The sequence below is a fragment of the Meles meles genome, chromosome 1 (assembly GCF_922984935.1).
Source record: "Meles meles chromosome 1, mMelMel3.1 paternal haplotype, whole genome shotgun sequence".
Classification (NCBI taxonomy): Eukaryota; Metazoa; Chordata; class Mammalia; order Carnivora; family Mustelidae; genus Meles; species Meles meles.
In genome coordinates this window covers 98053117-98067493 of record NC_060066.1, presented here as the reverse complement: position 1 = coordinate 98067493, position 14377 = coordinate 98053117, and the positions used below count along the sequence as shown (strand labels likewise).

The 14377-nt window shown below is 41.1% G+C and overlaps 1 pseudogene; it reads right to left on the bottom strand.

Annotated features, from left to right (window-relative positions):
* Positions 1-13616: 13616 nt before the first annotated feature.
* On the bottom strand, positions 13617-13853 carry LOC123947586 (annotated as a pseudogene).
* Between the last annotated feature and the right edge of the window lie 524 nt (positions 13854-14377).

The following is a 14377-nucleotide window of genomic DNA, read 5'->3' as shown; positions in this document are numbered from 1 at the left end:
GATTTTGTATCCTGCCACATTACTGAATTGCTGTATGAGTTCTAGTGGTTTGGGAGTGGAGTCTTTTGGGTTTTCCACATAAAGTGTCATATCATCTGTGAAGAAAGAGAGTTTGACTTTTTCTTTGCCAATCTGAATAAATTTTATTTCTTTTTGTTGTCTGATTGCTGTTGCTAGGACTTCTAGTAGTACTATGTTGAACAACAGTGGCATTTTTCAAACTGCTGGAACAAAGAATCTTAAAATTTGTATGGAACCAGAAAAGACCCTGAATTACCAAGGAACTATTGAAAAAGAAAAACAAAGCTTGGGGCATCATGTTGCCTGATTTCAAGTTTTATTACAAAGCTGTGATCACCAAGACAGCATGGGGGCACAAAAACAGACACATAGACCAATGGAACAGAGTAGAGAGCCCAGATATGGGCCCTCAACTCTATGGTCAAAGAATCTTCGACAAAGCAGGAAAAAATATCCAATGGAAAAAATACAGTCTCTTCAATAAATCGTTCTGGGAAAATTGGACAGCTATGTATAGAAGAGTGAAACTTGACCATTCTCTTATACCATACACAAAGGTAAACTCAAAATGGATGAAAGACCACATGAGACAGGAATCCATCAAAATCCTAAAGGAGAACATAGGCAGTAACCTCTTCGACATCAGCCACAGCAACTTCTTTCAAGATGAGTCTCTAAAGGCAAAGGAAACAAAAGCGAAAATGAACTTTGGGACTTCAGCAAGATAAAAAGTTTCTGCACAGCAAAGGAAACAGTCAAAAAAACAAAGAGGCAACCAATGGAATGGGAGAAGATATTTGCAAATGACACTATAGACAAAGGGCTGATATCCAAGATCTATAAAGAACTTCTCAAACTGAACACCCAAAAAACAGATAATCATGTAAAAAAAAAAAAGGGCAGAAGACATGAGCAGACACTTCTCCAATGAAGACATGCAAATGGCTATCAGACACATGAAAAAATGTTCATCATCATTAGCCATCAGGGAAATTCAAATCAAAACCACATTGAGATACCACCTTAACCAGTTAAAATGGCAAAGATTAACAAAGCAGGAAACAATAAATGTTGGAGAAGATGTGGAGAAAGGGGAACCCTCTTACACTGTTGGTGGGAATGAAGTTGGTGCAGCCACTTTGGAAAACAGTGTGGAGATTCCTCAAAAAATAAAAACAGAGCTTCCCTATGACCCTGCAATTGCACTACTGGGTATTTACTCCAAACATACAGATGTAGGGAAAAGAAGGGCCCTCTGTACCCCAATGTTCATAGCAGCAACGTCCACAATCTCCAAACTGTGGAAAGAGATGCCCTTCAACAGATGAATAGATAAAGAAGATGTGGTCCATATATCCAAAGGAATATCACTCAGCCATCAGAAAGGATGAATACCGAACATTTGCATCAACATGGATGGTTGGGACTAGAGGAGATTAGGCTGAGTGAAATACATCAAGCAGGAAAGTCAATTATTATATGGTTTCCCTTACCTATGGAACGTAAGGAATAACATGGAGGACATTAGGAGAAGGAAGGGAAAAGTGAATTGGGGGAGATCGGAAGGGGAGAGGAACTATGAGAGACTGTGGATTCTGAGAAACAAACTGAGGATTTTAGAGGGGGAGAGAGGTGGAGGGATGGGTGAGCCTGGTGATGGGTATTAAGGAGGGCATCTATTGCATGGAGCACTGCGTGTTGAACATAAACAGTGAATCTTGGAACACTGCATCAAAAACCAATGATGTATTTTATGGTGACTAACGTAACACAATTAAAAAAAAAAAGGACATATACACACTCACACATGAGAAGGAGTACCAGAAGGGAAAAAACCACAAAAATGTTATTGGAATTACCAGTTTCTTTCTTTTGTTTTCTACTTCTTTTTACTTGGCTCTATTTCTTATAATTTCTGTGGAAAATTAAAGTCTACTTTGTTTCTGAAGATTTTATTTACTTATTTATTTATTTTATTATTTACTATTATTTATTTTTATTTATTATTTTATTTATTTATTTATTTGATAATTGATAAGATTTATTTATTTATTTGACAGAGAGAGAGATCACAAGGAGGCAGAGAGGCAGGCAGAGAGAGAAAGGGAGAAGCAGGCTTCCTGCTGAGCAGAGAGTCCTATGTGGGGCTCAATCCCAGGACCCTGAGACCATGACCTGAGCCAAAGGCAGAGAGGCCCCACCCGCTGAGCCACCCAGGTGCTCCTAAAGTCTACTTTTTTTTAAAAAAATATTTTATTTATTTACTTGGCAGATAGAGATCAGAAGTCGGCAGATGGCAGGCAGAGAGAGAGGCAGAGAGAGAGGAGGGAAGCAGGCTCCCTGCTGAGCAGAGCCCGATGCAGGGCTCGATCCCAGGACCCTGGGATCATGACCTGAGCTGAAGGCAGAGGCTTTAACCCACTGAGCCACCCAGGTGCCCCCTAAAGTCTACTTTTAAAAGAAAAAAAAAGTGGTTAAGATTTAGTTTTTTTCTTTTTTTAAAGATTTATTTATTTATTTATTTGACAGAGTGCACAAGTGGGCATGGGAAGGGGCAGAGGGAAAGAGAAAGAAACTTTAGCAGACTCTGCACTGGCTCAATCGCGGGACCCTGAGATCACAACCAGAGCAGAAACTGAGACTGAATGTTTAACTGACTGCGCCACCCAGGGCCCCAGATTTACTTTTTTGCTGACAGTCTTCATCTTGGCATTAGTAGCACACTCTCTTTAAATATGTTAGACTAAACAGTTCCCATAAGTTAAAGATGGCACAAGAAAAAAAAAGGCACCCTGTCCAAGCTTAGGTCCCTGTGTAACTACAGACTATCTGTGTTTGACCAATACAATCTTCAGAACATTTTAGCATTTTAGACCTAGAAGTGACATCACAGGTCCCATTCCCTCATTAAAAGGTAAATTTCAGGGGTGTCTGGGTGGCTTAGTGAGTTAAGTGTCTGCCTTTGGCTCATGTCATGATCTCAGTGTCCTGGGATTTAGCCCTGAGGTGGGCTCCCTGCTTGGTGGGGAGTCTGCTTCTTCCTCTCCTTCTGCCCCCTACCCTTGGCTCATGCTCTCCCTCTCTTTTAGAATAATTTAAAAAAAGGTAAATTTCAAGCTGCGGATCGGTCCAGTGACTCAAGATTCTCAGAGGGGGCTTAGTAGCAGAGCCGTGATGAGATTTTTTTTGGGTTTTCACAAGACACCAGCCTTCCAAACTGCAGTGGGCATGACCTCCCTGATCACATCAGAGCCGGTGCTAATTCGTCCCATCTTGTCATTTTCATCAGACAGCACTTAAATTAACTGGATGTCAGAAACATGTATCACTTCTGAAAGGACAAATTTGCAACAAAAATACAGAAGAACATTTTCATCCTGACACCTTTGCTGTTCTGCATTTTAACGGTTGCTACTGAACTTGGTATAACTTGCAGAGGTAAAGCATGAGGACTGAGAGTGTAAGGAGAGGAATCAATGTGTTAGGGAGGAGGGTATTTCACAGCTATTTCCAAAGAATGGGCCTGCAAGTTTGTAGGATTGAACCAAATGGATATCCTAAATTCTTACTTGAATAGAGAAAGAGCGAGATTTTTCACCTTGTGGGTTGACATATGGTGGATAGTGCCGTCTCTTTATTGTCTATGGAGAGGGTAGGAGGCTGGTAATGAAATCAGTATTAAACAGCAGCATGGGCAGAGCTGGATAACATCAGAACCACTAGGAAAAATATTTCCACAAAAAGAAAGGAATTCACCAAAAGGAAGAATTGGGTAACTTTAAGATATTTAATGTTATTTCCTCCTCTGCCTCTCCCCCCAACACTTCTCTTTAATCAACTCACAATTAGGAAGTGTTGGATGATGACCAAGCATATAAACAAACTGGGCCACTCATCTACCTGTTGTGGGCTTTTTTTTGGTCTTTTTTTTTTTTTTTTAAAAACACAATCTCACACTAGGGAAGGTCTTAATGCTGCTTGTCTCAATCACATCATCCACACTGACAGCTTCCTAGTATGTGAAATATTTGGGTCTAGCATCCATGAGTCTCGTGTATAATCCAGATCTCATCTGCGAGGTGAAAATAGCTCAGGTGATCACACTAAATGAACCAGGTACCTCCTCAGTCCGAATTTCACCAAATGCCTTTGAGGTGACTCAGTCACAAGGCTTCACAAGCAAAAAGGAGGGGCATGGGTGGCGCATAGATGACATTGTTCAGAGATAGTTGTTGATTAGATGGCTCTTAGCACTGGGGGTCAATCTGTCCAGGTTTAGAGGATTGCTCTGCTAGGACGCCACCTGTAGAGCAGGACAATGCTTAATAAAGCTTAGAACTGTAGCCTTAAACTGGACAGAACTCAAACAGATAACCTTTGGGAAGATCCTTAACCTGAGTCCCTCAGTACCTGTAAGGAAGTCACTGTAAGATTAGAAAATGTAATTACATCTGATAAAGTGATTGCCAAGACATTGTTTGAAGAGGGGGCTTTATCAGCCCTATTGTGTGAAGGTTAATGGAGACCTGGATCTCTGGCCACTGGTCTCTCACCTCCAAAAGAAAGAAATCTGATTATATTAGAAGGTTGAGAAAGTAGCTCAATAGTCCTTAGAATTCCAACACTTTAGTTTACTCCATTTGGTATAAACTAGCCATGAAATCGCACAAATCTGAACACTCCTCCCAACATGAGCACATGCTTTCAGAGCCCTGACTTCATTGTGTGACAGTTCTGTTACTCTGACTTTCTCCCTCAAGGAGATGGAAAGAGCTTAAAAGATAGGCACTCACTTACCTTGCATTCCCAGAGCCTAGCACAGATTTTGTTTTTTGAGTCAATTCCCATACAATTGCTGACCTGAATGAAACCTGCCCAGAGAAATCTTCGGTTTTCCCACTGATGAGTATTGGAGAAGTGGGCAAGGGTTGAGTAGACCAGAGGAATCCAAGGGGACTTCTCCCTCCCTCCACTCACTGCCCCTATGGATGGGTTGACTATTTACTAAGCTCTAGGGAGAGGAGGAGGAAAGGGTGGGTGGGGGCAGAAAGAGAAGAGAAAATCCTCCAGCAAAAGGATATTGTTTATTCCATTTTTGAACTAGATAGAATTATCTAATCCAAAGTCTTCATTTCTCAGATGGGGAAACAGAGCTTGTAGGAGTCATATGGAAGGATTATAACTTACCTCATTATTTTTTACTATGTCATGACGAAGGTTCCATGTGACATTCAGTCGCCCCTACCACCTAAGTAGTCACTGAGGCTGGTGAACGGAATGCAGTGTTTACCTAGATAGCACACATATTTCTATTTGTTCATGATCAGAGAGGAAAAAGGATAGCACTTTAATGAATCAGGGTATTGGCTAAAGATGTAAAGAATTGGGACCCGTAACATCTTAAAAATACATACTGTGTTAGACACATAGAAAAGAGACATTTTAAGTTAAGAAGATCATAAAATAATTTAGAACATGGCACCCAAGTCTTGTTCATCCAAGTTAGGTTTGATCAGAAATCCCTTTCACAAAGATGGCACGGAGGGTGCAGATGAAGGCCCTACCCTTCCCAAAGCTAAGGCCAAAGCAAAAGCTTTGAAGGCCAAGAAAGCTGTGCTGAAAGGCATCCGCAGTCACAGAAAAGAGAAGATTCACACGTCATCTACCTTCTTACAGCCCAAGACAGTGTGTCTCTGAAGCCGCCCCACATATCTTGAGAGAATGTCCCAGGAGAAACAAGCTTGACCACTATGCCATCATCAAGTTGCCCCTGACCACCCAGTCAACCATTAAGAAAATAGAAGACAACAACACACTTGTGTTCATTGTGGATGTCAAGGCCAACAAGCACCAGATCAAATAGGCTGAGAAAAAGCCCTATTGAGGTGGTCAAGGTCAACACCCTGATCAGGCATAATGGAGAGAAGGCATATGTTTGACTGGCTCCTGACTATGATGGTTTGGATGTGGACAGTAGATTGGGATCATCTAACAGAGAGACTGAGTCCAGCCAGCTAAATCTAAATATAAATTTTTTTTTTTTTAGATTTTATTTATTTATTTGACAGAGATCACAAGTAGGGAGAGAGGCAGGCAGAGAGAGAGAGAGAGGAGGAAGCAGGCTCCCTGCCAAGCAGAGAGCCCGATGCAGGGCTCGATCCCAGGACCCTGGGATCATGACCTGAGTGAAAGGCAGAGGCCTTAACCCACTGAGCCACCCAGGCACCCTAAATATAAATTTTTTCACCAAAAAAAAAAAAACCACCAAAAACCAATTAGATTTGACCAAATGGTTCTAGTAGGAGAAATATGTATTATGGTTTGTAGTTCACCTCCCTTTGCCTATTTCCACCTTTTCCACAGAGCTGAATCCTAATGGGCTCCCACTAGATCTGAGTAGGTATATCAGCAGGTCTCCCAACACCCCAAACCCCACAGAGGAAAAGAAGAAATACAACTTTAGCAAATATGCAAAGCAGTTCTCAACTCTCAACTAGTCAGTGTATAAAAGGAGGGGTTGTTAAGGAGAGGTCCACTTGTTACTAATAGATCCTGGAAGAAGAGTGCCATGAGTGTAAAGCTCAAGGACCAAGCTCAAGGACCATCCCTAAATGTTTGTTATCAACACAAAATACAAATAACTTACTTGTATGTAGCACTTTCAACTGCACTAGATCTCTTTGCTCCTCAACAATATCCTGGTGAGGATAATAGGATAACTACACCTTCATATTATAGATGGAGGAAGGGGTACAACAGAGAGGTTGAGCAGTCAGTCCATTGGTCACCCAAAAAGGGGGAGTGTCAGGGCTGGGATGATTTTCTTCCAATTACACTTCACAAGCTCACCAACCTGGTATAGAAACACATTTCTGCAACTCATCCCTTTTCAAAGGAATCAGCCCAGGAGACCCCAAGACCCAAGACTCTTCTTTCTGTGAAGCCTCAAGTCCAACAAGCATTCTAATCTTGGGTCTTGCACAAGGTCGGTCCATAACAAGATCCTCTGACTCGGGTAGGGAGGGAAGAGCAGAGGGCACAACCACAGAACACACTGGCAATGACACCATTTCCCTTCTTGGAAATATCTGGGTTTTCATTTCTTTGCTTCTCTGTGGAAACCATCAACAACCAACGTAAAACCTCCTTCGCCATAAAAAGGCACATCCTTCTCCATCTAGAAGTTGAGATACGAAGTAGATGATTTCCAGGCAAATTTCCAAGATCCCAGTGCCAATTAACCATTCCCGGGTGGCTGGTTCTCCTGTCCTTGTGCAGTCAATGGCAATACAAAGATGTCATGTGACCCAGAAATGTGTCTGCAGCGAGAGCACTTGGTAGCCATACAGTGTTGTTTTCGTCCTGGGATTTTAAAATCCACTTAGCATTAACACCCCTTCCAGCCTTCTTTAAAGCAAAACACTTCCTTGCAATTTGTTGGTCTTTAAATTCCTTTTAAAATGAAAATATTAAATCATCCACTAATTAGGATAAAACTCGTCAAAGCATCTTCCGTCTGTGTGAAACATTCTTAATAATTCCAAAGGTGGCTCTGTAGATGAGCCATGGGCCCTGGGTTGGCAATTCCAGGCCTAGTTTTCCCATGTCATCTCTGGAAGTATATGCTATAGTCTTTACGCTTAATAAAAGTCAGAGCAAGGTCAAAGATTTTTAACGCCCTCAAATCAGATCAGGCGCTTGTAAACCATCCTTACTTACACGCCAGCAGGGGAGGCAGCCCAGGCAGGGAGAGCAGTCCCGTCCTCAGGGTTACAGTCCTGGAGACTGGAAATGAAGGGAAAACTGGGATTTAACCAGCTTGTCTTTGCATTTGCCACAATGGGACATTGTTAGGCCTGGGCTCCATGAAACAATAGACTTCGATAGGACATAATACCCATTTAGGACAGGTTTACATCCTACCTCTTCAAGCACACTGAGCTCCTTTTCAATTTTCTCTTGCTACACACAGTGTATGTGCAACAGATTATTTGTCCTAACTGTCTTCCTTTTCTCCCTCCCCCATGTCTTTCCTTCCATGGTAGACTTCATTAAGTGCAGGGTGATTTTTGTCTCCCGAAATGCTAGGTGATGTTCCATGAGACTCCACTGCTGAGACACACAGCATTGCTCTCCCTGGTCATTTATTTTTTTATTTTTTTATTTTTTTTAAAGATTTTATTTATTTATTTGACAGACAGAGAGATCACAAGTAGGCAGAGAGGCAGGCAGAGAGAGAGGAGGAAGCAGGCTCCCTGCAGAGCAGAGAGCCCGATGCGGGACTCGATCCCAGAACCCTGAGATCATGACCTGAGCCGAAGGCAGCGGCTTAATCCACTGAGCCACCCAGGCGCCCCTCTCCCTGGTCATTTAAATGAGATGGGTGCTTGCATAAGTGGCTGGTCTGTCTGAAAGTGTTTATACCCCAATTTCTCCAAGTTTGAAATCAGCTCCCAGATCAAATTCTTGGCCACATTAGATGAAGAATCTATCATTTGTTAACAAAGGGCCATTTTCATTTTTAAGGGGGAATGCATTACAAATGTAAAACATCAAAGCCTTCATAATTTTTCCAAAGAATATAATCTACGAAGAGAAAAATGCACAAGAATAAATCTGTGCTCATAAAGAAACTTGTTGGGGCACCTGGGTGGCTCAGTGGGTTAAAGCCTCTGCCTTGGGCTCAGGTCATGATCCCAAGATTCCGGGATCGAGCCCCGCATCGGGCTCTCTGCTTAGCAGGGAGCCTGCTTCCCCCTCTCTCTGTCTGCCTGCTTCTCTGCCTATTTGTCATCTCTCTCTCTGTCAAATAAATAAATAAAATCTTAAAAAAAATAAAGAGACTTGTAGCATAAACTTGAATACAATGTTCATATCCGATGTTATAAAACTTCCACATGGTGGTCAATTCTGGAACTACTTTATGGGATAATGTGAGAACTCTGCTGGTAAATGGGTAATGTCACGTAGGAAAGTAGAGTGTGAATAGTTTATTACGTGACAGAAACTAGGAGAAAGCGTATCTGCATGTAAACAAAGACTGCAAGGTAATAGCTAACAACAAAAATAGTTGTGGTAAGAAGGGGAATTCTGACGCTTTTTTAAAATCACGTTTTTCTTTAAATTCCAGTTAGTTAACATACAGTGTTATATTAGTCTCAGGTGTCCAGTATAGTGATTCTACACTTCTACACAACACCTGGTGTTCACAACAAGTGCCCTCCTTAATCCCCATCAGCAATGTCACCCAACCACCCCCACCATCAGTTTGTTCTCTCTAGTTGAGTTTGTTTCTTGATTTCTCTCTCTCTCTTTTTCCCCTTTTCCCATTTGCTTTGTTTATTAAAGAGAATTACGACTCTTTAAAAATCTTTATTTTTAGCCTTTTAAATCATTTATTCCATGAGGATAGGGCAATTCCTGTGGGAATGACAATTTGTTCTTTGCATCTGGAATATAGTTTATTATACAGGCATCCTTTGCCTTGTACTGCAAGTTGACTTGGAAATAATCACCAAGAATTTCTGGAAAGGATAGCGAGGGGCTCTGGAACTAGGATTACCATTCGTCTTCCTAGGAAGTTTTTATAAAGGGTAAGGGAGAAAATTAACAGGTCGGTCTATTGTCTCCTACCCAGTGAGTATTAGATACTCATTTTAGAGAGGGGTGGGGGGCCAGATGTTAATTAAATTGCAAGGTCACTTGGTGAGGAAATAAATAGGCTAAGAGTTTGAGCCCCCGTCTAGGCTCTGGAGGCCATATTCTTCTCCTTATATCACCATGCTGTCCAAAATATGTTGGCTAAGAGCATATCTTCCGATTTCCCAAATGGAACACAACTCCATTAGACCAGAGAGGAACATTTCACCGCTAGGGCAGTGCCAGGATAGGTAATACTCAAGGGTGCTTCCAGTGCTTCTTTTCATATATTTAAATATATTTCATATACTCTTATTTGATCTTGACAACATAGTTATCTCCATTTACAATGGAAACTGAGGCAGAGAGAAGTCAGCCACTTGTGCTGGATTACACAGCTTGTAAGCAGCAGAACCAAGATTTGAATGTCTGGCCCCTGAATAGTGTAGGTGCTAAAAAACACCCACAAAATACATTTTCTTGGGGCTCCTGGGTGGCTCACTTGACTGTCTTCGGCTCAGGTCATGATCCCAGCATCCTCAGATCAAGCCCTGCTTTTGGCTTCTTGCTCAGAAGGGAGTCTGCTTCTCCCTCACCCTCTGCCTGCTGCTCTCGTTGTCGATGCTCTCCTGTACTCTCTCTGTCAAACAAATAAATAAAACCTTAAAAAACCAAACAAACAAAACAAAATACATTTTCTGCTATTCTTGGATCTAAGGCAAACCAGAAGAAACATAAAAACAAAAAAACATAAGAAACCTAAAACATAAGAGAAACATAAAAAAAAAAAGAAACAAAAAGATGTCCTTAGTTTTTTTTTTTTTTTTTTAAACTCTGGTTCACCAAAGAAGGTGTTAAAGGGTGGATTCTCTGAGGGAAGTGCCTGACTTATCAGGGAGATAAGCTAATTGTGGCTTTCCTTGTGATTGAGGCTTACCTACCCCCCAGCTCTCCCAGTAACTACTAGAAAGGCATGGTTACCCTTTCTCCACCTCCTCCCTGCTGAAAAACCAATTCCCTTATTTCCATCCTCTTGGAGATATTATGCCTTTAATGGCCTGTTTTGCTCTTAAATGAAAAGAACTGGTTGTCTGTGGTGGAGAGTGGCATACCTTTTGCTCGAGACCCACAGTTGGAATAGATTTTTTATATAAGCCAGGATATAGAATACACACATGCACACACACACACACACACGTTCTCAACTGAAACAAAGTTTCATGAAACATAATTTATTCTTATCCACTCCAATACGTGTTTGATTAAAAGAATTCTGATCGCAACTCTCTAAATTGCCTGCAGAACCCCCAATTGGAAAACTCTGGGTAGGAATCCTAACCTCAGCTTCTCCCAGAGAGTTCTGGAATTATGCCCTCAGAACGTGCATCTCTAGAATACCTTCCATGCTGTCATAATCTGTTGGCTCTATCCAGTTGGTCAAGGTGGGTTCAACTCTGCCATGCTCAACCATAACAAATATCTTCTCAATGAGGCTTGAAAACTTGGGAAGGCTGGCTGAGAAGCTTTGTCAGGGCAGAGGATACTTCCTTTTTTTCCTTCCTGTTTTCTCTCCATCAAATGCTTGATGAATTAAGAGCTGGCCTTTGAGCTGGTTATATATAGGGTACGAGGATCCTGGTGAAACTTTCTGCTGTTCATAGGTACAAACTTATGTTCAAGGAAATGAGGAAGGAAGGAGAGTGTGTGAAAACATGAGCCCACATTTGATATTAGCTGCACACTCACTTCTCTTAGCCTCCTGCAAGGAAGGAAGCTGGAAACATTCTCCTTGGATAGAAATGAGAAGGCTTCACTACATTAAGTAGGGCTTTTACATCCCATAAGGGTGCAGATTATCTCTCATTTGCCTTGTCACTAGGGAGTACGTGCTCACTAAGGAAGGAGACTTACATTGTAGAAATACACGAAACATTTGTTAAATAATAAGTTGATTTGTTGACCATGCAGATAGGAGTGCAAATAATACTGCATTATCAACACTGGTTAGCAATATGGAAGGCTTTTCTATCCAAGCCATAAGCATTAGGAGAATTTCAGAGCAGGAGGTCCTTTAGATCAATTGGTCCCAGATGTGTGGTAGATCTGAGGAAGCGCAGGTTCAGGGAGTAAGCTCTCCAAGGTCTGTAGTGGGGAGACTGGGGGTTCTTTCACTTTGCCAATGCTTTCTGTACTCCCTGGATTTTCTTCCTCTCCTGATTCTGCACTTTATCCCCCTAAGGATACAACATTGTAACACGAAGAGTCCCAGATTCTGTTTAAAATATACTGTTCCATTGTTCTAGCTATTTTTGAGAAAAGAAGGAAAGTAGAGTTGTGAAATTTGAGTAGGGGTCACATACTTGTAACAGTATTAAGTTAACAATATACACAGTATGAGGCTTTCCAAGCTCCTACCTTTCAGGTAGAATCAATCATGTTTACTTCTGTGCTGTTACTGGACAGAAATTTCAACTCTGTGGCTCACTGTTTGATTTTTTTTTTTTTTTTTTTAGTTTAGCTTTATTTATTTATGTTTGCATGTGCATGAGGAGAGTGAGCAAGTGCATGAATGCGGGGTAGGGGCAGAGGGAGAAGCAGACTTCCCGCTGAGTGGGTGGCTCCGTGCGAGACTCCATCCCAGGACTCTGGGATCATGACCTGAGTCAAAGGCACATGCTTAACTGACTGAGCCACCCTGTGTCTGCCACTGTTTGGTTTTAAAATGAGGCATTTAGAAGGCATACCAATAGGGCCAGAAACAGTACTTGGGATAAACAATATTTGGAGGATTTATTTGGAATAAGTAATTCCAGAAAACTCAAATATATGTTCATTCATTCACTCATTACCCAAATATGTCAGGGAGTGGAAACATGAACTGAAAAAACGATACATTTCTTACTGAGAGCACAATAGGTAAATAGGCAATTACAACATTGATAATAATGATCACGATGGGGGTCTGGATACCAACAAAGCATTGTGGGATTTCATGGAGGGGTGGATAACAAATTCTGTCTGGGAAAGTCATAGGAAGGTTCAAAAAAAAGGCAACATTTAAACTTTGACATAATTATACAGAAAATCCATAAGACTCTACGAAATAAATGTTAGAACTAAGAAGTAAATTTAAAGTTGTAGGATATAAAGTCAGTATGAAAAATTTATTCTTTTTAAAATTTTCAAAAGATTTTATGTATTTATTTGAGAGAGAGCAAGAGAGCACAAGTGAGGGGGAGGGGCAGAGGGACAAGTAGATTGCCTGTTGAGCAGGGAGCCTGACCCTGGGCTCTATTCTCGGACCCTGGGATCATGATCTGAGCTGAAGGCAGACACTTAACAGACTGAGGCACACAGGCACCCCTGAGAAATGTATTTCTATATACTGACAGTAACAAAAATAAAACAATAAAATTAAATTATACTCTTTACTCCATACTAAGACCTAAGTGAGCATTGCAGAGAGACATTAATGAGGACATAAATGAGTGGAAGGATAACCATATTTTTGACCAGAAGATTCAATTTTCTTAAAAAAGATATCAATTATCTCAAAATTGATTTATTGATTCAGTGAAATCTAACCAAAATCCACTAGGATCTTTAGTTTTCTTATTTTTTAGTGTTAGTTTTCCTTTTTTGATAGTCATACATCTGCCTTTATTGTGAGCAACAGGTGCGACATCTCCAACAACAGTTATAAAATTAATTTAAGAGTTGCCTGGGTGGCTCAGTCAGGTAAGCATCTGCCTTCCACTCAGGTAATGATCTCAGGGCCCTGGGATAGAGCCCTGTGTCAAACTCCTTGCTTGGCAGGGAGTCTGCCTTTCCTTCTCCCTTGGGCCCTCCCCCTCCTTGTGTTCTCTCTATCTCAAATAAGTAAATAGAATCTCTAAAAAGAGTAATTTAAAAAAGCAGGGGTTCGGTGAAGCCACCCATTTGGAACTGTTGGCATCTTATCTATAAATGCCAATCCAGAGCCGCAGGAAGAGGGTTCCAAAGCCCAAGAAGAACAAGGTCACCAAGATCAGGGGGTCTTTGTAGATATCCCAGGTGTACCTGGTAGAGGTAACCTCATAAACAAAGGATCAGGTGGTGAAGCACATGCCAGTGGCCAGCTGCACCGTGGTCAGATGTGGGAAGACAGCTGGCTTTCCTGGGCCAGTGGATCTGCTCATAGCCTCAAGTTCCATTTCAGGGGCACAGGGTAATCCTCCTCTCTGCCATCAGAATAGCACATTGGCAGGAGCTTCTTTTAATTCAATTTTTTTTTTAGAAATTGATAAGATGATTATAAAAATGTTTATGAAAATGCAAATTATTTATGATAGTCTTGAAAAAAAGAACAAAAATGCAAAGCTATAGTAATTAAGACAGTATAGTATGGGTGTAAATAGAACAAATAGATCAATGGAAAAGAACAATAACTTCTAAAATCTTCTGCTCATCAAAAGACATTGCTAAGAAAATGTAAAGAGAAACTGCATCTGCAAAAAATTTTGCAGGGAAAATATTTGCAGGACTTGATTTAGAATATGTAACCTTGTAGATCAACAATATGACAAATGACCCAATTGAAAAATGGGCAAAAGACTTGAACGAATATGTCACACAAAAATATATACACATAGCCAATAGGCTCAGGAAAAGGTGCCAAACATCACTAGTCATCGGGGAAATGCAAATTAAAAAACGACAATGAGGTATATCTTACACT